Source organism: Coregonus lavaretus (assembly GCF_964263955.1).
Source record: "Coregonus lavaretus genome assembly, chromosome: 20".
Classification (NCBI taxonomy): Eukaryota; Metazoa; Chordata; class Actinopteri; order Salmoniformes; family Salmonidae; genus Coregonus; species Coregonus lavaretus.
In genome coordinates, this window is record NC_140007.1 from 13,712,922 (window position 1) to 13,738,976 (window position 26,055).

The window sequence follows — 26,055 nt, forward strand, 5'->3', positions numbered from 1 at the left end:
AAGCGGCACCATGAAGACCAAGGAGCTCTCCAAACAGGTCAGGGACAAAGTTGTGGAGAAGTACAGATCAGGGTTGGGTTATTAAAAAAATATCCGAAACTTTGAACATCTCACGGAGCACCATTAAATCCATTATTAAAAAATTGAAAGAATATGGCACCACAGCAAACCTGCCAAGAGAGGGCCGCCCACCAAACCTCACGGACCAGGCAAGGAGGGCATTAATCAGAGAGGCAACAAAGAGACCAAAGATAACCCTGTGTAGCTCAGTTGGTAGAGCATGGCGCTTGCAACGGCAGGTTTGTGGGTTCGATTCCCATGGGGGGCCAGTATGAAAAATGTATGCACTCACTAACTGTAAGTCGCTCTGGATAAGAGCGTCTGCTAAATGACAAAAAAAAAAAAAAAAAAAGCTGCAAAGCTCCACAGCGGAGATTGGAGTATCTGTCCATAGGACCACTTTAAGCCGTACACTCCACAGAGCTGGGCTTTACGGAAGAGTGGCCAGAAAAAAAGCCATTGCTTAAAGAAAAAAATAAGCAAATATGTTTGGTGTTTGCCAAAAGGCATGTGGGAGACTCCCCAAACATATGGAAGAAGGTACTCTGGTCAGATGAGGTTAAAATTGAGCTTTTTGGCCATCAAGGAAAACGCTATGTCTGGCGCAAACCCAACACCTCTCATCACCCCGAGAACACCATCCCCACAGTGAAGCATGGTGGTGGCAGCATCGTTTTGTGGGGATGTTTTTCATCGGCAGGGACTGGGAAACTGGTCAGAATTGAAGGAATGATGGATGGCACTAAATACAGAGAAATTCTTGAGGGAAACCTGTTTCAGTCTTCCAGAGATTTGAGACTGGGACGGAGGTTCACCTTCCAGCAGGACAATGACCCTAAGCATACTGCTAAAGCAACATTTGAGTGGTTTAAGCGGAAACATTTAAATGTATTGGAATGGCCTAGTCAAAGCCCAGACCTCAATCCAATTGAAAATCTGTGGTATGACTTAAAGATTGCTTTACACCAGCGGAACCCATCCAACTTGAAGGAGCTGGAGCAGTTTTCCTTGAAGAATGGGCAAAAATCCCAGTGGCTAGATGTACCAAGCTTATAGAGAAATACCCCAGGAGACTTGCAGCTGTAATTTCTGCAAAAGGTGGCTCGACAAAGTATTGACTTTGGGGGGGGGGGGGGGGGTTAATAGTTATGCATGCTCAAGTTTTCTGTTTTTTTGTCTTATTTCTTGTTTGCTTCACAAAGTGGTAGGCATGTTGTGTAAATCAAATGATACAAACTCCCAAAAAATCCATTTTAATTCCAGAAAAAATGCCAAGGGGGGTGAATACTTTCGCAAGCCACTGTATAACTGAATCAGGTATATTATAATAGGGGAGGAGGGTTGACTAGTCCTGGTCCACAGTATCTACAGGACCCATCATCACCTTCTTTGTTCAGCAGCAGATGGTGCTACAACATAGCACAGCCCATGACTCTTTTGCCTCTAGACTCTGTTATAATGAACAAGTGTGCACGGCTGGAATGGCTATATTTTCTGCAGCATTTGAAATAAAAATATATACTTAACAATCACTTGTCAATCAAAACACAGTGAAAAGGTGAACAATTATTTTGTTTGGTTGCGTTGGCTACATATATCCCTCTAGGCTCATCAACGTAAACTGTTGTTTTGAGGGTGGAATTTCAACCATAGGATTATGTCAACATTTTAATGAATTTTCAACATAGACAAACCTTGTATGAAATATGTTGAATTTGTACCTTTGAAATAATTTCAGATCATCACTCAATAAGTCAGCCAACAAATTTCTGGCTGACTTATTGAGTGGGTGAATAAAGGTTGAAATCTCATTGATCAACGTCTCTACCAATTATTACCCAAATGTCAATTTTGAAATGACCTGGTGTGCCCAGTTGGATGTTACAGCAAGCAAGTAAAATTTTTACATTGTGTAAAAAAATTAAAATAATACTCTGTAATTAAATTCATATTTGATTATATCTCTAATTTATTATCACCTGTTGCAGTCATCACAAAACAAAATCCCACTTAACCAATGTAGATTTCAAATAACATCTACCCTCCACAATCCCTTCCACATCATTCTCCATAACTCCAGAGTGACTCTGTGAGATAGAAAGGGATATTCTATCTTCCTGCAATGTGAAAGCCCTGTTTAATAGTGCTTTCATCCGTGAGCAACAGCCTGCTGCAGTTTCCTCAGGTCCCTGGTGAGTCTCAGTCAGAAGGTGAAGCATGAATAAAGACCACTATCCTCCCTACCATGCGGGCCCTCTGTTTTGTCTGTTGACTGCCACGGGTAAAATGCACACATCACATCCCACATTATTCCTACATGTACTCCTCAATGCTCTCTCACAGCCTTTGAGAGCCTCAGCCTGGCCCCAGTGCCTTCAGCCTCTTTTGCTGCTCCTGACATAATTGCTATTGAACTTTAGCCACTTCATCTTTCCCACAAATTGAGACAACAGAGCAGGAAAGGGAACATCTTGTGGATGTGATCTGTCCACTGAATCTATCCTTTACAGTGAGTAGTATGACTGATATCTCATGAAAACAATGGCTCTAACATACCACAGGGTCATTGACATCAAGCAAAATATTTTCTATACAGTAGCCCTATGGTTTCTAAACATCTCTATTGTGTTTTTCTTATTTCACTGCTAGAAGTCAGCTTTGCCGCAGACCCAGCAGTTGTCCTTCTGTATGAACCAGGCTTTCCCTAGTAAGGGATATCCAGTTATTTATATCCAGAGTTACTTTTCTAAAGGACAACATGTCTTTATCTGGTGTGCATGGGTAAGCATGAAGCTGTTCGATATGAAGCTACAGTGAGGGAAAAAAGTATTTGATCCCCTGCTGATTTTGCATGTTGGCCCACTGACAAAGAAATGATCAGTCTATAATTTTAATGGTAGGTTTATTTGATCAGTGAGAGACAGAATAACAACAAAAAAATCCAGAAAATCGCATGTCAAAAATGTTATAAATTGATTTGCATTTTAATGAGGGAAATAAGTATTTGACCCCCTCTCAATCAGAAAGATTTTTGGCTCCCAGGTGTCTTTTATACAGGTAACGAGCTGAGATTAGGAGCACACTCTTAAAGGGAGTGCTCCAAATCTCAGTTTGTTACCTGTATAAAAGACACCTGTCCACAGAAGCAATCAATCAATCAGATTCCAAACTCTCCACCATGGCCAAGACCAAAGAGCTCTCCAAGGATGTCAGGGACAAGATTGTAGACCTACACAAGGCTGGAATGGGCTACAAGACCATCGCCAAGCAGCTTGGTGAGAAGGTGACAACAATTGGTGCGATTATTCGCAAATGGAATCTCCCTCGGCCTGGGGCTCCATGCAAGATCTCACCTCGTGGAGTTGCAATGATCATGAGAACGGTGAGGAATCAGCCCAGAACTACACGGGAGGATCTTGTCAATGATCTCAAGGCAGCTGGGACCATAGACACCAAGAAAACAATTGGTAACACACTACACCGTGAAGGACTGAAATCCTGCAGCGCCCGCAATGTCCCCCTGCTCAAGAAAGCACATATACATGCCCGTCTGAAGTTTGCCAATGAACATCTGAATGATTCAGAGGAGAACTGGGTGAAAGTGTTGTGGTCAGATGAGACCAAAATGGAGCTCTTTGGCATCAACTCAACTCGGCGTGTTTGGAGGAGGAGGAATGCTTCCTATGACCCCAAGAACACCATCCCCACCGTCAAACATGGAGGTGGAAACATTATGGTTTGGGGGTGTTTTTCTGCTAAGGGGACAGGACAACTTCACCGCATCAAAGGGACGATGGATGGGGCCATGTACTGTCAAATCTTGGGTGAGAACCTCCTTCCCTCAGCCAGGGCATTGAAAATGGGTCGTGGATGGGTATTCCAGCATGACAATGACCCAAAACACACAGCCATGGCAACAAAGGAGTGGGTCAAGAAGAAGCACATTAAGGTCCTGGAATGGCCTAGCCAGTCTCCAGACCTTAATCCCATAGAAAATCTGTGGAGGGAGCTGAAGGTTCGAGTTGCCAAACGTCAGCCTCGAAACCTTAATGACTTGGAGAAGATCTGCAAAGAGGAGTGGGACAAAATCCCTCCTGAGATGTGTGCAAACCTGGTGGCCAACTACAAGAAACGTCTGACCTCTGTGATTGCCAACACGGGTTTTGCCACCAAGTACTAAGTCATGTTTTGCAGAGGGGTCAAATACTTATTTCCCTCATTAAAATGCAAATCAATTTATAAAAATTTTGACATGCGTTTTTCTGGATTTCTTTGTTGTTATTCTGTCTCTCACTGTTCAAATAAACCTACCATTAAAATGATAGACTGATCATTTCTTTGTCAGTGGGCAAACGTACAAAATCAGCAGGGGATCAAATACCTTTTTCCCTCACTGTATATGACTCCTTGCCCCAAGCACACCTCAGGCTGGACCAGATCCATTTCCCAGGCCTGTCATTTAAACCATTTCCTTTAGGAGAATCCTGTACAGTGTTACATCTTCTAAAACCTCTACTCCTATAGTTCATGCTGGCAGGTGCTTATTACATATTCTACTTCCTCTGTAGACACTAGCCATCAAACAAGTCTCTGCCACAACCCCCTTGTATGTTTTATGTTGGCAGCATTTACAATGACACAGACTGCCAATACAAGAGAAAATCGAAAGGTATTTCCTTTAGGGGGACTTCTCTTTCATTATGGTTGGGGAAAAGCGCACCCTATCAAAGTAAAAGGTGTAGTCTGGAAAGTGAGGACAGTTTGAGATAATTACAGTGTTTTCCTCATCTACTTAAATAAGCACTTGAAAATATGCACATTCCTTGGGTAATGCAAATCATTATAGTGTAGATCTCTCTGCCTTATGCCATGGAAGTTAATGCATGTGTATGTGCTTTCCAAATGCAAAAGTATACTACCATTTCTCTGTAATTCCATATGAGGAGGGTGTTTTTGCACTTTCCTTTTCTCTCTCTCATTCCAGGTGACTACCCCATGAAGTTGGTTGAGAGAATGCCAAGACTGTGCAAAGCTGTCATCAAGGCAAAGGGTGGCCACTTTGAAGAATCTCAAATATAACATATATTTTGATTTGTTTAACACTTTTTTGGTTACTACATGATTCCATATGTGTTATTTCATAGTTTTGATGTCTTCACTATTATTCTACAATGTAGAACATAGTAAAAATAAAGAAAAACCCTGGAATTAGTAGGTGTGTCCAAACTTTTGACTGGTAATGTATATATATATATATATAATGGGATTCATGTCTGATATGAATTCATACAATGATTGCAAAATACATATTCAAAGGATTTAGTTCAGAGAAATGGCATTGTCTGTGTCTTCCCATGAGCTATTCCTCTGTGATGGTGCCACTCAATCTTTGAGAGAGAAGACACTGTATCTAAACAAAGAACATGAACAGAGAGCTGGTTTCCATTTCACTGGATGGGGTTGTCCCACCGGAGGCCATGACAAGCTTCTGATGCCGTCTGACAGCCCAGGACTTTCCACCACTTTGATGCCATGACATTTGAATGGAGCAGCCTGGGGGGAGACAGATGATAACTTGCATGAGTTCACCCATTTCTCTGTCTCCTGCTGGCGGGGTGTATAAAGTATAATTGCTCAGAGCATGATTAAAGTCCCTCAGCAAGGTGTAAACACATTAAACACAGCCCTTGAACATCCTTAGCAGTCAAAAGAGAGACGCAACACTCTTGTGACTTTGAAACATACCTCATAGCCTCAGAAAAAAAAAAACGGTGATGTGCTTGACAACAGTGAACACAGAGGGACAGTTTATCCTACGTTTAAGTTTTATCCCTTGGGCTGATTTACATGTCCACCGGTTCTTAGCTATTGCATTGGAATTGTCCCATTTTGGCACTAAACATGCTTTGTAAACAACAATGCTATTGCCTGTGATTTCACACAGTAGCGCTCATATACACTACCAGTCCAAAGTTTGGACACATCTACTCATTCAAGGGTTTTTCTTTATTTGTACTATTTTTTAATTTGTAGAATAAAAGCTGTCATCAAGGCAAAGGGTGGCTATTTGAAGAATCTCAAATATAAAATATATTTTGATTTGTTTAACACTTTTTTGATAGTTTTGATGTCTTCACTATTATTCTACAATGTAGAAAATACTAAAAATAAAGAAAAACCCTTGAATTAGTAGGTGTGTCCAAACCTTTGACTGGTAGAGAGCAGAATGATGTGTAGCCCCATCTCCTTGGATATGACAGAGTTATGCAAACCAGATGAATGGCTTGATCCAACACTCCATGCCCCATTGCCTAAATGCTATCCACCCCAATTTCCCCCCTCCACGCACACTCACACCACTACCACCACCATTCCGCTAGGGTGAGAGGTTGATAACTTTCAAAGAAACCACACTGGCATCTTTTTAGCTGGGTAAATGAAGTCCATTGTGGTAACTTGAACAACTAGATGTTAACTGCCTTCATCCATGTCTAAATGTTATGAATGGCTTCTCCCCAAAAAATACACTTTTGAATGATGTGAATGATGTCCTTGCACAGCAAGATTTTTCCCAATATGTTTTTTTTAAGCATGTTGACAATGATTTGTTATAGTTGCTTTCAAAACATTCCCATCCCTGATAGCCTACTGAATGTCAATAAAACTTTATGATATAAACCATTACAGTAATCCAGATGAATTTGGGTTTATCTGTCTCATTACTTTTGAAGAGCTATCTTGGAGAATGATCTGTGCTAAATGAAAAGAGCATACATCATTGATGAGTTAAAACATTACCAGAAACATATTTGTCTGCAGTTTCCTGCACTTACAGTACACTAAGGAGTGATAGATTTATCGTTTCATTGGACAGATGTCCCAGACTCCCCATTCCATCTCTGCAGCCTGAGTACTATCATTAGTATGCTTCGGAGGAAATGCATCCAACAACTTGCCTATTGAGCAAGTTACGGCTCTGTTATGGCTAAAATGATGTTTTTTTGTGGTAATTTGTTCTCGACAATTGAAGGGATCCTGCTGGGAGCACATTTATGAAAACAGCATGGCGTCCTGGCCCAGTGGGGAATAGCTAATTTATGCAGAACATTAATGTTAGAGCCAATTAGGATTTGTGTCATGCAAAACACAGCCTGTCTGTGTTGTTTTATATCAGAAACATTTTTACATAATTTATACTTGTTGATGCAGCTCGGAGGTTAGGTGGCTTCCAAGTAGGACCCTGTTTCTCATAAAATACGGTTTTTCTGGCCACATTGGACCGTTAACTAACACCTATGGATATACATTTATCTATTTCGTGAGGTGGTGTTTAACGTTACACTGTATCCTAGGATTGAATGTGACTTTAGAATGCATGTATCTCCCAGTGTTGTAAAGTACTTAAGTAAAAATACTTGAAAGTACTACTTAAGTAGTTTCTTTGGGTATCTGTACTTTACTATTTATATTTTTGACAACTTTTACTTTTACTTCACTACATTCCTAAAGAAAATAATGTACTTTTTACTCCATACATTTTCCCTGACACCCAAAAGTACTCGTTACATTTTGAATGCTTAGCAGGACAGGAAAATGGTCCAATTCACACACTTATCAAGAGAACATCCCTGGTCAAAGTATAAACAATTTCAAATTCCTTATATAAAGCAAACCAAGTCTAGGACCAAAAGGCTCCTTAACAGCTTCTACCCCCAAGCCCCAAGACTGCTGAACAATTAATCAAATGGCCACCCGGACTATTTACATTGTTTTTACACTGCTGCTACCCGCTGTCTATTATCTATGTATAGTCACTTTACCCCTATCTACATGTACAAATTACCTCGACTAACCTGTACCCCCGCACATTGACTCGGTACCGGTACCCCCTGTATATAGCCTCGTTATTGTTATTTTATTGTGCTACTTTTTATTATTTTTTACTTTAGTTTATTTGGTAAATATGTTCCTAACTCTTGAACTGCATTGTTGGTTAAGGGCTTGTAAGTAAGCATTTCACGGTAAGGTCTACACCTGTTGTATTCGGCGCATGTGACAAATAAAGTTTGATTTGATTTGATTTGATTTCGGTATGGCGGCAGCAAGTTATGATGGGGATGAGTTTGTGAGAGAACACCCACACACAGCGGTGGGATGTCAACTCCTGGATCTGTTTCCTTTTTTACAACTCGTAAGGGATATTATTCATTTCCAGCTTGTCACACACACGCTGAATGTCAGTTACACTAGAGCCTAGACCAACCCAAGGTACTGGAATCACCCAGCCAATGAATGACTAATGTGACGACTTAGGAATGTCAATGAACAACGTTATTATTTATTTTTTAATTAGATTATTTCTAATATCCATTAATACCATTATGCAGTTTTTTTTTGAATGAAATATTTCCACAAACATCAGGTCTGACAGTTGTATGCATAATTTGTCATTGTGTGACTTTTCCACAGAGTTGGTTTTTCACGTTAAGGACATCCAAGGCTATGGTTCATAATTTATGATGATTTATCATACCACTCAATCTTAACAAAACACAATGATCAGCAGCATGTAGCTTAGTAAAGGAAGATCATTTAGCTGTCATTGTGGTTCAATTGAAGTAAAATTCTCCATCATTCTCTGTCATCCCAAAATATGAATAAAGCCAGGTGGTAGTCACACTACATTTCCTCTGGGCCAGTTGACCTAGGGATCACACAAAGTTACAGCCCCTATCATCAGTCATACTGTAGCTATTGTTCTATGAAACATCAGGATGATCTGCCCTAAGATCTGTCTATATTTATATTCCTACACTTTCATGGGTACACTGACTCAGAACAAAATGCATTAAGGTGTTTAGATGGAGTTGACAATGAGGGAGAAAGAGAGGAGGGAGAGAAGCTGGCATGGCCACTGAGTTCATGCTGTGCAATTTAAGAAAGATGTTGCTGCTGTCATTGTTCATGTGGCGGTGTGGGGTACTGGGAAAAAGCCAGTGTCTGGGAATTCCAGAGATTCCTACAATGGTGGTCCAGCTTCGTGGCATACAACAGGCGAGGAGAGACAGGGCAACCAAGACCGGCATTCACATCATAGCAAAGCCATTTCTCCCCTGCCTGTAAACTCCCAAAACAAATCAGGGGTCTCCGTTGGCCATTGTGCAAAATGGTAGCTAACCTTAAACTCTATGGAGCAAGATCTTAGTGAAAAATCTTCCTTAGTGAGTAACTGGGTCCACCTGGGCACCGTGGGGCTACTCCATGAACTTCCATATCCACTCTACACACTAATGATGACTCATTGACACTATACTGTTCTGGGAAGTAATGTCCACTTGGAACTAAGCTTTCCTGTTTGAGGAAGTGACTTATCCATTACAGGATTCAGTTCCAAATCGGTAGTGAACTCCACATTGTATAGTACTGGCTCAACTATTTACACTTGTTTTAAAGTTTTCCAGCAAACACTCACCTAATAAAATCTTAAGCAGGGACTACAGAGTGATGTCTTACTTAAACGTGAGGCTACCATAGGGAACTAGGCTACCTATTTACAATTTTTGGTAGACCTATTAACATTACAATTACCATGTCAATATGGTCAATTCAAAAGTCTGCTTATTTCTATAAGGCATTTAGAAATGAAACTGGATTCAGTTTTCTTTTGTGATTCCTCCTCTTGTACATATTTTAATTAAATATCATTCAATATAATTCAGTTCTGAAATGCAAATAAAAACAGGACAGAAAGAACATCTCACATTTGTCTTGTTAGGGGAAAAAAGTGGCAGTTCCTATTCACTCTGCTCTGCCTGGCATTGAGGTAGTTAACTGTGACATGGTTGGCTTGGTCAGAGGTAGCAAGCATGGGACTAGCGGCTTCAACAGTAGAGCTCAGAGAGCTGTGGAGGAAGAAGAACAAACTCATAACACCTGCCAGCACTTGACTATTTCACCGCAAAATTCTAATATTGCCTGGATTTTTCTATGCCCGGATTTGTCATTCCGGAGTTTTCAGAAGACGATTACTTACCGGTAAATGGAAACGTGAGAGATTTCTAAAGCATCACGTAATTCCCATTGCCTGTAATTTGAGGAAAATGTCTCTCTTTCCAAGAAGTAAACTTTTTGACAACTTGTGAAAACTTAACCAAGAAAAGGGTGTACGTGAAGCCGTATTACAAATTGGCATTGCCTACAGAGAGACACATTTTCTACTTTTAGTTTGGAAGTCTACACAACGCCACGGAATGTGAAATCTAGGCTACTGTCTATCGACATCGCCAACAGAGCCAACCTGCATTTCAAGTGAGTTTAATATTCATTTATTTTTTGAGTACGGAGAAAGGTAAAATATTGTCTTGAAAACTAGGCTACTTAGTGTACTTTTCTTTCAATACCATTGTGTATTGCATATTGGACTGTGACATATTCAGTCGCAGCTTAGAGTGCGCGAGTTAGGCGAGACTTAAAGCAAAAAGCATAGGTTTACGCTATAGGCTACAATGAGGCCTACAATTTCTAAAGCTTTATAGGTATAACTCATAAAATCCTCAGGATTCAGAAATCAAGTCAAGTCATACTACATAAAGTGTGTTATAAAAAAAGGTGTAGGCTAAGTGTACTGCTTTGCCAAATGTGGCAAAACCCTTACCATGCATTTGCTTATGAATGATTGATTTATGAAGCATCAATAAAGACATTAGCAATAAAGAGGTTATAACGGCTTTATTAAAAACGTTGTGGTTCAACATTAGGGTTTTTACCCCATCAGCCTCCTTCAAAATGATCAAATTATGGCAAATGATTCCACATGCCCTGATGTTTCCTCATTCCACATTTGCAAATATGCCTACTTTCCTGATGGAGCTTTTATTATGCTCTCTATCATCTCATTTTAGGTTTAATGATCTGATTGATAATGTTGATAGTAAACTGGGCTTTGAAATCACTCCCCACATGGCAGGCACACAACTGCCTGAGTTGATTATTTCTTATTTTCGTTACAAACTCATGAGCCAACTTTTTGAGGACCAGAAATGAGGTTTCAAAATGCACATTATATGTTCCCCTTTTAGTGGGCCTATGTATAATTCATACTCTGCTTTCCTGGCTGAAGAGTTTATGCATAATGTATTTTAACTCTTTTTGTGACCTAGGGGTAAATCCATTTGAATTCAATCACTTTTTGACAGCATCCCTTTTAATTTAAACAAAACTTTCCAACATGTTTGCCCATGGAATAAGTAGTCAGAGAGTCACTTTTTTGTAGAGCCCCACCGATATGGGATTTTTGGATCCAATATCGATTTCAGAGTGGAAATATTAACCAATAACTGATATATCTGCTGATATTTTTATTATCATCATATTTTTTGTGCTTAAAATTTCCCTACAAACATACTCAGAAAGCTGATTTTGTAAATTTGAGGAATTAACATAACTGTAAGCACCACATGGCTCAGTTGGTAGAGCATGGAGCTTGCAATGCCAGGATTGTGGGTTCGATTCCCGGGGACGCCTATACGTAAAATGTATGCAAGCATGACTGTAAGTCGCTTTGGATAAAAGTGTCTGATAAATGTCAGTATTGTTATTACATACAATTTAGAATGGAAAAACAGTGTTTTACTCTAGTGAAAGGAGGATAAACTGCACAGATTCCAACTAAAAATGAGCTTCTGAAGACTGAACTGCATCGTGCTAGCCTGCTGAAAAACAACAACATAGGACACATTTTCAATATATTGGTATTTAACTATGTTTTCATTGATTGTAGGGCGGAAGCCACTGAATTCTGGTAGTTGTCACTTGAAAGGAAAAACATAAATCACAAAATTTGCAGCTTGCGCTGCCTTTCGCCCCAGGCATTGCCTCAGTGAACGGTCCTTGCTCTCCGGGATCCTTGGGATGTCCCTTTCCCATTGAAGTTGAAATGTAAAAATGGTTACGGTAAAAGCTCAGACACACCGGTAGGATTGTCAAATGTTTATTGGCTGTCAATCTCTTTTGTGTTCACACAGCAAAGACCTTGGAAGTCGTCAGCCACTTAGCCTTGTTAAAATACTCCAAACCAGAAGGTGGCAGTAGCGTTGTTTGGCAATGCATATCCGTGCGTATTGCTTATGGTCTAGATTCTAAGCTATCTGTGCTAATGCTGCTATTTTGTAGAAAGCCATTTTTAATACTAGCAGATGGCCTCAGCTAGATACAGTGGGGGGGAAAAGTATTTAGTCAGCCACCAATTGTGCAAGTTCTCCCACTTAAAAAGATGAGAGAGGCCTGTAATTTTCATCATAGGTACACGTCAACTATGACAGACAAATTGAGAATTGTTTTCTCCAGAAAATCACATTATAGGATTTCTAATGAATTTATTAGCAAATTATGGTGGAAAATAAGTATTTGGTCACCTACAAACAAGCAAGATTTCTGTCTCTCACAGACCTGTAACTTCTTCTTTAAGAGGCTCCTCTGTCCTCCACTCGTTACCTGTATTAATGGCACCTCTTTGAACTTATCAGTATAAAAGACACCTGTCCACAACCTCAAACAGTCACCCTCCAAACTCCACTATGGCCAAGACCAAAGAGCTGTCAAAGGACACCAGAAACAAAATTGTAGACCTGCACCAGGCTGGGAAGACTGAATCTGCAATAGGTAAGCAGCTTGGTTTGAAGAAATCAACTGTGAGAGCAATTATTAGGAAATGGAAGACATACAAGACCACTGATAATCTCCCTCGATCTGGGGAGATCTCACCACGTGGGATCAAAATGATCACAAGAACAGTGAGCAAAAATCCCAGAACCACACGGGGGGACCTAGTGAATGACCTGCAGAGTGCTGGGACCAAAGTAACAAAGCCTACCATCAGTAACACACTACGCCGCCAGGGACTCAAATCCTGCAGTGCCAGACGTGTCCCCCTGCTTAAGCCAGTACATGTCCAGGCCCGTCTGAAGTTTGCTAGAGTGCATTTGGATGATCCAGAAGAGGATTGGGAGAATGTCATATGGTCAGATGAAACCAAAATAGAACTTTTTGGTAAAAACTCAACTCGTCGTGTTTGGAGGACAAAGAATGCTGAGTTGCATCCAAAGAACATCATACCTACTGTGAAGCATGGGGGTGGAAACATCATGCTTTGGGGCTGTTTTTCTGCAAAGGGACCAGAACGACTGATCCGTGTAAAGGAAAGAATGAATGGGCCATGTATCGTGAGATTTTGAGTGAAAACCTCCTTCCATCAGCAAGGGCATTGAAGATGAAACGTGGCTGGGTCTTTCAGCATGACAATGATCCCAAACAGACCGCCCGGGCAACGAAGGAGTGGCTTCGTAAGAAGCATTTCAAGGTCCTGGAGTGGCCTAGCCAGTCTCCAGATCTCAACCCCATAGAAAATCTTTGGAGGGAGTTGAAAGTCCGTGTTGCCCAGCGACAGCCCCAAAACATCACTGCTCTAGAGGAGATCTGCATGGAGGAATGGGCCAAAATACCAGCAACAGTGTGTGAAAACCTTGTGAAGACTTACAGAAAACGTTTGACCTGTGTCATTGCCAACAAAGGGTATTTAACAAAGTATTGAGAAACTTTTGTTATTGACCAAATACTTATTTTCCACCATAATTTGCAAATAAATTCATTAAAAATCCTACAATGTGATTCTCTGGATTTTCTGTTCTCATTTTGTCTGTCATAGTTGACGTGTACCTATGATGAATATTACAGGCCTCTCTCATCTTTTTAAGTGGGAGAACTTGCACAATTGGTGGCTGACTAAATACTTTTTTCCCCCACTGTAACTACCTAGCAAAATGACGAAGAAACAATTTAATTCACTCTCCATAATCCCATACTGCCAGTGCCAGCCCATAGCCAAATGTTTAGCTCGCTAGCTAACGTTAACATTTTCGCTAGCTAGCACAACATAGCTAGCTAGCTAAGGACACTGCACTAACTCGGCAGCTAACACAGGCAGCTGTTTCATGGAAACTAGCTAATCCATTGTGATTTAATTATAATGTCAATACTAGCTACAGTGGTTAGCTAGCTTGGAGGAAGTATTTAATGTTGTGTGCTTTGCATCTGTGCACTTAGCTAGCTGCCTTCCCATAGCTTACATTGCGTATGAAGTGTGACTGGCTTATCCATGGATGTAGCCTATGGAAAAAATGCTGTCTTCTTTCCTTTTTTTGTTGGCTCCCCCAGGTGGGAGTTTGTGCTCTCTGATTAGCTCAAAGTCAAGTTGTTGGCCACTGACAAGCATTGCAATTCTACAAGTAGAATCAGTAGGTTCGTCGCTACAGGGTCGGCATGCAGCAGGTACCGCTTTTGTTCTAGCAAGAGAAGGAATGGCCTCCCACTGTGATAAGTACCTATCGGCAGTCTATCAGTAGGGAGATTCTCGGTGTGTTTCATGCTTAAGGGTTAAGGTTCGGGTTAGGTAAATGTTATGGTTAGGGTAAGGGGTATGGTTAGGGTTTAGTGTAAGAACGTCCCAAGGATCCCGGATAGCACTAACCCTCAGTGAATGGGGTCAAGTACTCTCACACAGCTAGTTAGCTGGCTAAATGGGGGTGGCAAAACTTACATTTGGACCAGTCCCTGACAAGTGACAACACATATAGTGGCTTGCAAAAGTATTCACCCCCCTTGGCATTTTTCCTATTTTGTTGCCTTACATCCTGGAATTAAAATGAATTTTCTGGGGGTTTGTATCATTTGATTTATACAACATGCCTACCACTTTGAAGATGCAAAATATTTTTTCTTGTGAAACAAACAAGAAATAAGACAAAAAAACAGAACTTGAGCGTTCATAACTATTCACCCCCCCAAAGTCAATACTTTGTAGAGCCACCTTTTGCAGCAATTACAGCTGCAAGTCTCTTGGCGTATGTCTCTATAAGCTTGGCACATCTAGCCACTGGGATTTTTGCCCATTCTTCAAGGCAAAACTGCTCCAGCTCCTTCAAGTTGGATGGGTTCTGCTGGTGTACAGCAATCTTTAAGTCATACCACAGATTCTCAATTGGATTGAGGTCTGGGCTTTGACTAGGCCATTCCAAGACATTTAAATGTTTCCCCTTAAACCACTTGAGTGTTGCTTTAGCAGTATGCTAAGGGTCATTGTCCTGCTGGAAGGTGAACCTCCGTCCCAGTCTCAAATCTCTGGAAGACTGAAACAGGTTTCCCTTAAGAATTTCCCTGTATTTAGCGGCATCCATCATTCCTTCAATTCTGACCAGTTTCCCAGTCCCCGCCGATGAAAAACATGGTGTTCTCGGGGTGATAAGAGATGTTGGGTTTGCGCCAGACATAGCGTTTTCCTTGATGGCCAAAAAGCTCAATTTGAGTCTCATCTGACCAGAGTACCTTCTTCCATATGTTTGGGGAGTCTCCCACATGGCTTTTGGCGAACACCAAACGTGTTTGCTTATTTTTTTCTTTAAGCAATGGCTTTTTTCTGGCCACTCTTTTGTAAAGCCCAGCTCTGTGGAGTGTATGGCTTAAAGTGGTCCTATGGACAGATACTCCAATCTCCGCTGTGGAGCTTTGCAGCTCGTTCGGGGTTATCTTTGGTCTCTTTGTTACCTCTCTGATTAATGCCCTCCTTGCCTGGTCCGTGGGTTTTGGTGGGCGGCCCTCTCTTGGCAGGTTTGTTGTGGTGCCATATTCTTTCCATTTTTTAATAATGGATTTAATGGTGCTCCGTGGGATTTTCAAAGTTTCAGATATTTTTTATAACCCAACCCTGATCTGTACTTCTCCACAACTTTGTCCCTGACCTGTTTGGAGAGCTCCTTGGTCTTCATGGTGCCGCTTGCTTGGTGGTGTCCCTTGCTTAGTGGTGTTGCAGACTCTGGGGTCTTTCAGAACAGGTCATGTGACACTTAGATTGCACACAGGTGGACTTTATTTAACTAATTATGTGACTTCTGAAGGTAATTGGTTGCACCAGATCTTATTTAGGGGCTTCATAGCAAAGGGGGTGAATACATATGTACGCACCACTTTCCGTTATTTATCTTTTTGAATTTTTTGAAACAAGTTATTTTTTTCATTTCACTTTACCAATTTTGACTATTTTGTGTATGTCCATTACATGAAATCCAAATAAAAATCAATTTAAATTACAGGTTGTAATGCAACAAAATAGGAAAAACGCCAAGGGTGATGAGTACTTTTGCAAGGCACTGTTCATCAAAACGTAGCTACGAAGGGCTACTTTGTAACCTATGTTATTTTTTTGTCTCTGAAAACATTTGAATGACCAAGCTTGAGGAATACCCTTCTCAAAGAGCAAATATAACACAACGTTCAGAGTTGAACGTTCTTAGCACAGCAGTTGCTTTACATTTGGGCATAGCATCCATTGTTTGTCACAACACCCAACACCCTACCATGACACTTCACGTAACAGTATATGGCCAGTGCACATTTTTTTAACTTTATTGAGCTGGCAAGCTTCTCTCTACTCAACAGTCACTGTAGAAGCAGTAACAGTTAGTTCACAGTAGTTAACTCTCCTCTCCGACTGGTGTAGTTGCGTTGGGTGATAGTGTCCAGTCTTGCTGTAGGCAAGATAGGCTTATAGCCATGTAAAGAACGCCCTCTTCAGGACAAATAATAAAATTGGAGAAAAAATTTGAATTCTATGAACAGCTTTTTCCCGGAGCATTTTTTCCGTATCTTATATCGGTCCTTTTCGGAGGATTAAACACAGATACAAATACAGTGGGGATAACAAGTATTTGATACACTGCCGTTTTTGCAGGTTACTACTTACAAAGCATGTAGAGGTCTGTAATTTTTATCATAGGGACACTTCAACTGTGAGAGACGGAATCTAAAACAAAAATCCAGAAAATCACATTGTATGATTTTTAAGTAATTAATTTGCATTTTATTGCATGACATAAGTATTTGCTACATCAGAAAAGCAGAACTTAATATTTGGTACAGAAACCTTTGTTTGCAATTACAGAGATCATACGTTTCCTGTAGGTCTTGACCAGGTTTGCACACACTGCAGCAGGGATTTTGGCCCACTCCTCCATACAGACCTTCTCCAGATCCTTCAGGTTTCAGGGCTATCGCTGGGCAATACGGACTTTCAGCTCCCTCCAAAGATTTTCTATTGGGTTCAGGTCTGGAGACTGGCTAGGCCACTCCAGGACCTTGAGATGCTTCTTACGGAGCCACTCCTTAGTTGCCCTGGCTGTGTGTTTCGGGTCATTGTCATGCTGGAAGACCCAGCCACGACCCATCTTCAATGCTCTTACTGAGGGAAGGAGGTTGTTGGCCAAGATCTCGCGATACATGGCCCCATCCATCCTCCCCTCAATACGGTGCAGTCGTCCTGTCCCCTTTGCAGAAAAGCATCCCCAAAGAATGATGTTTCCACCTCCATGCTTCACGGTTGGGATGGTGTTCTTGGGGTTGTACTCATCCTTCTTCTTCCTCCAAACACGGCGAGTGGAGTTTAGACCATTTTTGTCTCATCAGACCACATGACCTTCTCCCATTCCTCCTCTGGATCATCCAGATGGTCATTGGCAAACTTCAGACGGCCTGGACATGCGCTGGCTTGAGCAGGGGGACCTTGCGTGCGCTGCAGGATTTTAATCCATGACGGCGTAGTGTGTTACTAATGGTTTTCTTTGAGACTGTGGTCCCAGCTCTCTTCAGGTCATTGACCAGGTCCTGCCGTGTAGTTCTGGGCTGATCCCTCACCTTCCTCATGATCATTGATGCCCCACGAGGTGAGATCTTGCATGGAGCCCCAGACCGAGGGTGATTGACCGTCATCTTGAACTTCTTCCATTTTCTAATAATTGCGCCAACAGTTGTTGCCTTCTCACCAAGCTGCTTGCCTATTGTCCTGTAGCCCATCCCAGCCTTGTGCAGGTCTACAATTTTATCCCTGATGTCCTTGCACGGCTCTCTGGTCTTGGCCATTGTGGAGAGGTTGGAGTCTGTTTGATTGAGTGTGTGGACAGGTGTCTTTTATACAGGTAACGAGTTCAAACAGGTGCAGTTAATACAGGTAATGAGTGGAGATCAGGAGGGCTTCTCAAAGAAAAACTAACAGGTCTGTGAGAGCTGGAATTCTTACTGGTTGGTAGGTGATCAAATACTTATGTCATGCAATAAAATGCAAATTAATTACTTAAAAATCATACAATGTGATTTTCTGGATTTTTGTTTTAGATTCCGTCTCTCACAGTTGAAGTGTGATATGATAAAAAGTACAGACCTCTACATGCTTTGTAAGTAGGAAAACCTGCAAAATCGGCAGTGTATCAAATACTTGTTCTCCCCACTGTACATCCATAAAAGGCTAATATCGATACATCGGTCGGGCTCTACTTTTTGAACCTAAATGCCAAAACATTCAAGAGATAAAGGTGCTCATAGTTGACCCATTTTGCATACTTTATCTCTTGAATGTTTTGGCATTCAGGTCCAAAAAGTCACTTTCTGAGCACAATGGGCAAATATGTATGGAAGGTTTCGTTTAAATAAAAAAAAGGGTGCTGTCAAAAACTGTTGTTTGTGTTGTGTTTAATCTAAGACATAAATGTGGGATGTGTTCAGTGTAGGCCTACTAGTTGTTCACAAGTTTTGTGGTCCTGTGACCCGTGGTCATGCTGCAAATGTTTCCCCTACCTGCACACTATCCCCGATGACACTGGTAAGTCTACACTAGGACCTTATGAACAAATGACATGAAGCTGAAAAAACACAAGCACGGACACACTGTAATTTCTGACATGGATATTTATATTCTACACTTACTAGACTGCTCCTCCTATTTTAGTGTGTCAAACAGTGGTGTAGCGTTGTGGTAGGAGCGAGGGCCTCGACAAATACATGAGGGAAAAACATGGAAAAGCTCTCAGTGGTTTTCGTCCTTTACAGCCATGGTTGAAACATTAAAGGATAGACACAAGGACATCTCTTTAGTGAAATCATGTCATGTTTTTTGGCATTTTAAATGTATGGCTGAAAATGGGGAAGAATAAAGTTATGGTAAATTTGCTAACACATGTGCAATCAAGGGAAAAGGTCTCTGAGTAGTGAAAATGCAGATTATGGTCCTTAAGTTGTAGTCACCACTACAAAGCCATTTTACTGCTGTAAAAATACACTCAATTAACAGAGTTGATATGGTTACTGTGCGGTTAATGGTATTGTATGTTTGTAGTACAAACATACAATACCATTAACCGCACAGTAACCATATCAACTCTGTTAATTGAGTGTATTTTTACAGCAGTAAAATGGCTCATTAAATCTATTCATGTGGGAAGAAATATTCAAAGCCGTGCACTTTCAAACTGCCATGGTTGCTTCCCAAATGATTTATTCCGCTCATATTCAACATCTGACAATGCAGCAAGCTGGTTACAGTTACATTATTCCCAAATGTTAATGTCTCGGTTGAGTAGTCAGACATTAGCTTCAAATGCTTACATGGTAGCTGACAGCTCCTATAGAATTCTAAATGCCTATTACACATGCACATCTCATGAAGCTGGCAGTTGTTTGTTTTTGCTCCTACTTGTGGAATTAACTGTAAGTTTTGATCACATTGTTCCAAGTTAAATAATTGTGTACATTAATTATTGTGATTATTTCATTCTATTTCTCAACATCCCTTGTTGGATTCAGCATCATTCTAGCATTTTCTTTGCCTTTAGAAAGATGTCAATATGGTATGGTTGGTATGGTGAGATTTAGCTATCAGGTTTGAAAGAAAACATGAAAGAAATCATACAGGAGGTTATTGGAATGTAGTATTAATTATGGAACTTCGGTCACAGTGAGTTTGAAGTAAAAAGATGATGGGAGTATAAGGGTGTTAAATAAATCAAGCGTATGATTAAGAATCTGAATCTTTTAAAATGTATTATTTTCATAACTAGCATTTTAAAAAATCCATCTCTGTATGATCATTAATCTCTCTTGTTCATATGCACTTCTATGAACATACTGTATTCCTCTTATCTGAACAGATAACTCTGACCTTTTTTTAGCCTACCTGTCTGTATAGTTAATACTCCAATCTCTCATCTTGAGTCTTGCTTGACTCATTTCTGTTGACCGCCATTCTGTTTCCTAAAACGTAATCTCCCCTTCTGTTTGAAATAGAAACAGGCTATGTAGGCTCTCATAGTTCAGTGTGGATTCATTTCATTTTGTAACACCACCTATCCAACTGTGACTTATCCTTGAGTCCTGGCACAGTCACCTGGCAAAGGTTGGTTGAGCGACAGATTTCATTGCTACTATGTATATTTGGCCAGCTCCTAAGTCATGTTTGTCCGACTCCTAAGGATGTGCATAAAAGCTCTATTTTTATTTGAGATTTACCTTAAACTTTTATCTTAGCATTTATCTTAGCTCTTAAAACATCTACAAGAATCCATGGCAATTAGATATGCAGGTGAGAAACCCTAGAAACCTTAGACCCACTTCAATTTGCATACCGCCCCAACAGATCCACAGATGATGCAATCTCTATTGCGCTCCACATTGACTACAGCTCAGCGTTCAACACCATAGTGCCCTCAAAGCTCATCACTAAGCTAAGGACCCTGGGACTAAACACCTCCCTCTGCAACTGGATCCTGGACTTCCTGACGGGCCATCCCCAGGTGGTAAGGGTAGGTAACAACATATCCGCCACGCTGATCTTCAACACGGGGGCCCCTCAGGGGTGCGTGCTCAGTCCCCTCCTGTACTCCCTGTTCACTCATGACTGCATGGCCAGGCACGACTCCAACACCATCATTAAGTTTGCAGATGACACAACAGTGGTAGGCCTGGGAGGCTATAGGGAGGAGATCAGAGACCTGGCTGTGTGGTGCCAGGACAACAACCTCTCCCTCAATGTGATCAAGACAAAGGAGATGATTGTGGACTACAGGAAAAAGAAGAGGACAGAGCACGCCCCCATTTTCATCAATGGGGCTGTAGTGGAGCAGGTTGAGAGCTTCAAGTTCCTTGGTGTCCACATCACCAACAAACTAACATGGTCGAAGCACACCAAGACAGTCGTGACAAAACCTATTCCCCCTAAGGAGACTGAAAAGATTTGGCATGGGTCCTCAGATCCTCAAAAGGTTCTACAGCTGCACCATCGAGAGCATCCTGACTGGTTGCATCACTGCCTGGTATGGCAACTGCTCGGTCTCCGACCGCAAGCCAGTACATCACTGGGGCCAAGCTTCCTGCCATCCAGGACTTCTATACCAGGCGGTGTCAGAGGAAGGCCCTAAAAATTGTCAAAGACTCCAGCCACCCTAGTCATAGACTGTTCTCTCTGCTACCGCACGGCAAGCGGTACCGAAGCGCCAAGTCTAGGTCCAAGAGGCTTCTAAACAGCTTCTACCCCCAAGCCATAAGATTCCTGAACATCTAATCAAATGGCTACCCAGACTATTTGCATTTGATTTGATTTCATTTTATTTCAATGTAAGGAGAAAGGGAGAGAAGAGAAATCTGGCTGACATCTTGCAGTAAATGTCAGTAATATATTTTGGATGGTGTAATTTACAGTGGCACATGATGTATAATGATGGTATTATGCTTTTAAATGTAATTTTCAGTTTAGGGGGAATCTCTGCATTTACAAGCTTTATTGACGGAAATATATACTTTATTGCAGGGATTGCAAATTGGTAGGTTCACTGGGAAATATTAATCCCTACTCTGGAACCCTAGTAATAACTATGTGTAATATGTCTCAGTTGTCAATTTTTTTTGTGAATCACTTTGCATTGCATGTTTGAAGGTGTTATACTAATGACCAGGGGCGGTGTGTTCAATAGGGCGATATGGGCGACGCACTGCCAAACGGGAAAAGGAAGGGATTTTTTTTCTAATCAATTATATCACGGCAACAGTAGTTATCAGTGTTCTAATCTGATCTGACTGCCACTAAATGTCCAATCAGGCTAAAGTCGTGCTTCAAATGGCCCCCCCCCCCTTTTGGGGCGATTTCAGTCAGGTTGAAAATCGCCCAGAAGTCTGTCATAGACTCCCATGTAAAATCTATTTTTTTCAAATTTCAGAGCTTTCAATACAATCTCTATGGGTTTCTGAGGGCTTGCACTTACGCGCTTTCGTCATACGTAACGTAACCATGAACGTAACTAAGAAAATAGCGGGTAGCAGCGTCTCTGTTGCGACCTGCAGTGTGGCGTTATCTTATGTTTTTAATTTGTACACTTAGTGGCGTTATTTTATGTTTTTAATTTGTACACTTAGTTTACAAACATTCTGCCAACCATGGATTTCCAGTGGTGGGTTTTGGACTGATCTTGTTGATCGTGTACATACCCGCTACGAACGGACTAAATAATGAAAACGCTGCTGGCAGCGGAATCCAATACAGCAGAACAAACTTCCCTTACCCACCACCTTGCTGATTAATGCCCAGTCACTGAGGGGGAAAGCGGATGAGTTGTCAGTGAATCTGCGCTTCCAACACGAATATCGGGAGGCCTGTTTGCTGGCATTTACTGAGACTTGGCTGGATGACAGAGTCCCGGACAGAGAAGTGGAGCCGGCCGGCTTCACCCTGGTCAGAGCGGACCGCGATCTGACAGTCACAGGGAAAATCGATCCTGGTAAGAGAGCGACTCTGTACCCCCGACATTGAACTGCTTTCTGTGTCACTGCGACCTTACTATCTGCCCCGTGAGTTCCCCCAATTGTTTGTTACCGTTGTGTACATTCAACCAAAAGCTAATATAACAAAGGCATCAGAGATTATTTATATAATCTGTCACAGAAACTGGAATCCATCTCCCCAGATCAGTCAATAAATGCTTCTGGTATTGACTTATATGCTGCCCCTGTCTTCATGTTGTTGCTGGACATATCTTTTTTTAAGTGTGTAGGTCACCTAAATCATCAGAAAAATTGCCCCCCCTGAGAATTTTTTCAGGAGCCGCCACTGCTAATGACGTTGTTATTATGGTAAGTAACACTTTACATAAAGCAGAGAGGAATAGTATAATACTGCATTACTTGTTATAACCACATATGAGCCTTTATAATGTCTTATTATAAGGCTTATAATATGTTATGTCTCTTTATGTAGCAGATTTGCAACTAAGCACATTCATTAATTGTTCCATCTTGACATTTAATGTAGGATAACAACTGGAGGGGATTTTCAGTGCATCAGAAGCCAACCACAAAGCTGGTGTAATGTAGATATATGTTCAGAGAGGGACCTGGCTATTGTTCATCATCACTTTCCCTGACACTCTCCCTTCCTTAAATTTGTCATCAAGGATTTGGTTCATTCAAGCAGTTGCCAGGCTCCCAACTCACCACAAATACAATTGGCCTCTTGAGACGGTTGTCATGACAGCCTCAGTGAGTTTTGCTGGGGTCAAATGAGGGCCACCTGAGGTCAAGAGGAGGGGGGAGTGGGGAAGAGAGTGATAATTGGTGATATCAGTGAGTGTGGCAGACTTAAAATACATAGTCCCGCTACTTTTGATGCCGTTATGAGTCTATATTTATTTTTATGAGCAGTGCCATCGTTAAATAATTTCTGAAACGTGTTTCTCGGTTTAGTGTTAAATTTTTTTCTTATACAAGACACTTTCAATTATTATAAGCTACTACTGTTAGCTAGCCAGATAGCCACGAAAAATTGTTAGCTAACTACCCACGAAGAATTGACATCTACCTTGGATAACATTGGTGTTAGGTCATTTTTGCCTGTTTTCACATATAGCTAGCTGATAGTTATGAAGTAAAACGTTTGCTTTGTGTATATCTTGTTTCGTCTCTATTGCCATTGTCCTAGCTAGAAGAAGGAAGGTTCAGTGAATGGGTAAGTCCATAGTAAGTCAATAGGACTAACTGGCTAGCTAGCCACAAATAATTGTTAGCAAGCTACCCACGAAGAATTGACATCTACCTTGCATAACATTTGTTTTAGGTCATTTTTGCCTGTTTAACTAGCTAGTTGGCTAGCTAGACTACGATTCACATATATCTAGCTGATAATTATGAAGTAAAACGTTTGCTTTGTGTATATCTTGTTTCGTCTCTATTGTTGCCATTGTCCTGGCTGGAAGAAGGTTCAGTGAATGGGGAGATGCAGCGTGGGGTAATACAGTAGGGGGAGTGCGAGTGCTTCTCAAATGAAATGTTTTATGCGTTCTCCACACTCTCGTCCTCACAAGAACGTACTCAAGAGAACGTCCTCGAAGAATGCACTTGGAGCATGAGAGTGTGGAGCACGGTAGTATGCATATTGAGAAACACCCAATGTGGCTCTCTGGTGAGGAAGGGCAGAGTTCTCTTTTATTATCAATGTATGCCCACTGACAGTGAGAGATAGTATCAGACTGATTATATACTATTAATACCATATATATACTGTATACTGCCAGCACAAAGCACTTGTGCATGTCACCAAGACTTCAAAAGCAGAAGCACCTGACTGTTAACCCCCCTCCCTCTCCCGTCCCTTACCCGCCTTCCTAAATCTGGTGCCGCTTTTACAGGGAAAGGCACAATACAGGGGCGTCATTGACAGCGGGCAAGGGGAGCTAATCCATGCAGCTGTCAGCCCGCGGGGTATTAAGCCTCCATTCTGAAGATTCTTGGCCCCCTGCCAGAGGTAGAGCCAGTCTTTTTCAGACAAGCATGGAGTATAGGCATGGAGGGCCTGGTGCTATGCCTACTGTATCCACTGTGCTTTGACTGAAGTGAATTCTGGGAACCCAATGCACCATTCTTAAATCTTTTTACAGAGTGAAGATGTAGCCAGCGACAGTAGAAATCTAGAGAGCCATTTATCATGTCTGGTGTCTCTGTGTCTGACTTTAATTTGCTCACTTGTTCACTGATCTCTTGGCCCGGAGACTGAAGCTCTTGTTGACTTGGATACTTCTACTGTTGTTTTAGAGTTCAGTGTTGCATTTTCTAAGTTCTGATTCTAATAAAGCACTTTCTACTGAACATAGAATTCTGGATGTGCAGTGCAGCCTTAGCTGTACTTGACTGTAATGTGTGTGAAATCTATATCTAATCACGGCAACATTACTGTAGGTCTGTTAAGCCAGGATTTGGGTCTGGCAAAAACAAACATGCATGTCAAAAATTAAACAAATAAAATTATGTTCTTTCATAAGCCAATCCAATGCTGGAAAACAGCTGTTGGGTATAAATAGTAGGGCAAGATGTTGTGGTAATTACAAAGGAATCCAGGATTTATTGTTTAAATCAAAAGAGCAAGCCCATTTGAAACAGGTGTTGGAATTTGATGGGAGGGTGTCCATAGATCGCCCTCTCTTTTTTTTCCTCTCAGCAAAATAGCTCTCTAATACGCCCTCGCTCATGTTGTGCCATTACAGCACACAGGACCTCCGCTTTGAGGGATTGAGATCTGGGGGGCTGGATTACCAACAGAGACAGGCGGGGGAGGCTCCAAGGACTGCATAAATGTGGGGTGACGCAAAAGCTCCCCTTTTGTGCTATCACATAAGGGGGAGAGCAGGGGGCATCCCTGTCTTGTCCCCCTAGGCCCTCACTGTCCATACAGATTCAGAGAAACAGCTCGGGTTTGTTTGCCAACATTGTTTGAGACTATCTTTGGAGCTCTTTTGATGTTTAGGTGACCCAAACAAAAGCAGATGCTAATTTATCTTCTAAATGTATTCTTTGTTGTTGCTGCCAATAGTTTTGTAGTCAGCCGCTGTAATATTGTGTTCACTTTGCCCAATGAGTGTCTGGAAAGAATTTTGTCAGAGAGTGGGCTTGGGCGCAGCGGAACAAACGTGCTAGCTAACACATATGGCTCTGGTTACACCTGAATGACTGGTGACATTTCAATGACTATTACCTAGATTGCTAGGTACACTGAACAAAAATACAAATGCAACATGCAACAATTTCAAAGATTGTACTGAGTTACAGTTCATATAAAGAAATCAGTCAATTGAAATAAATAAA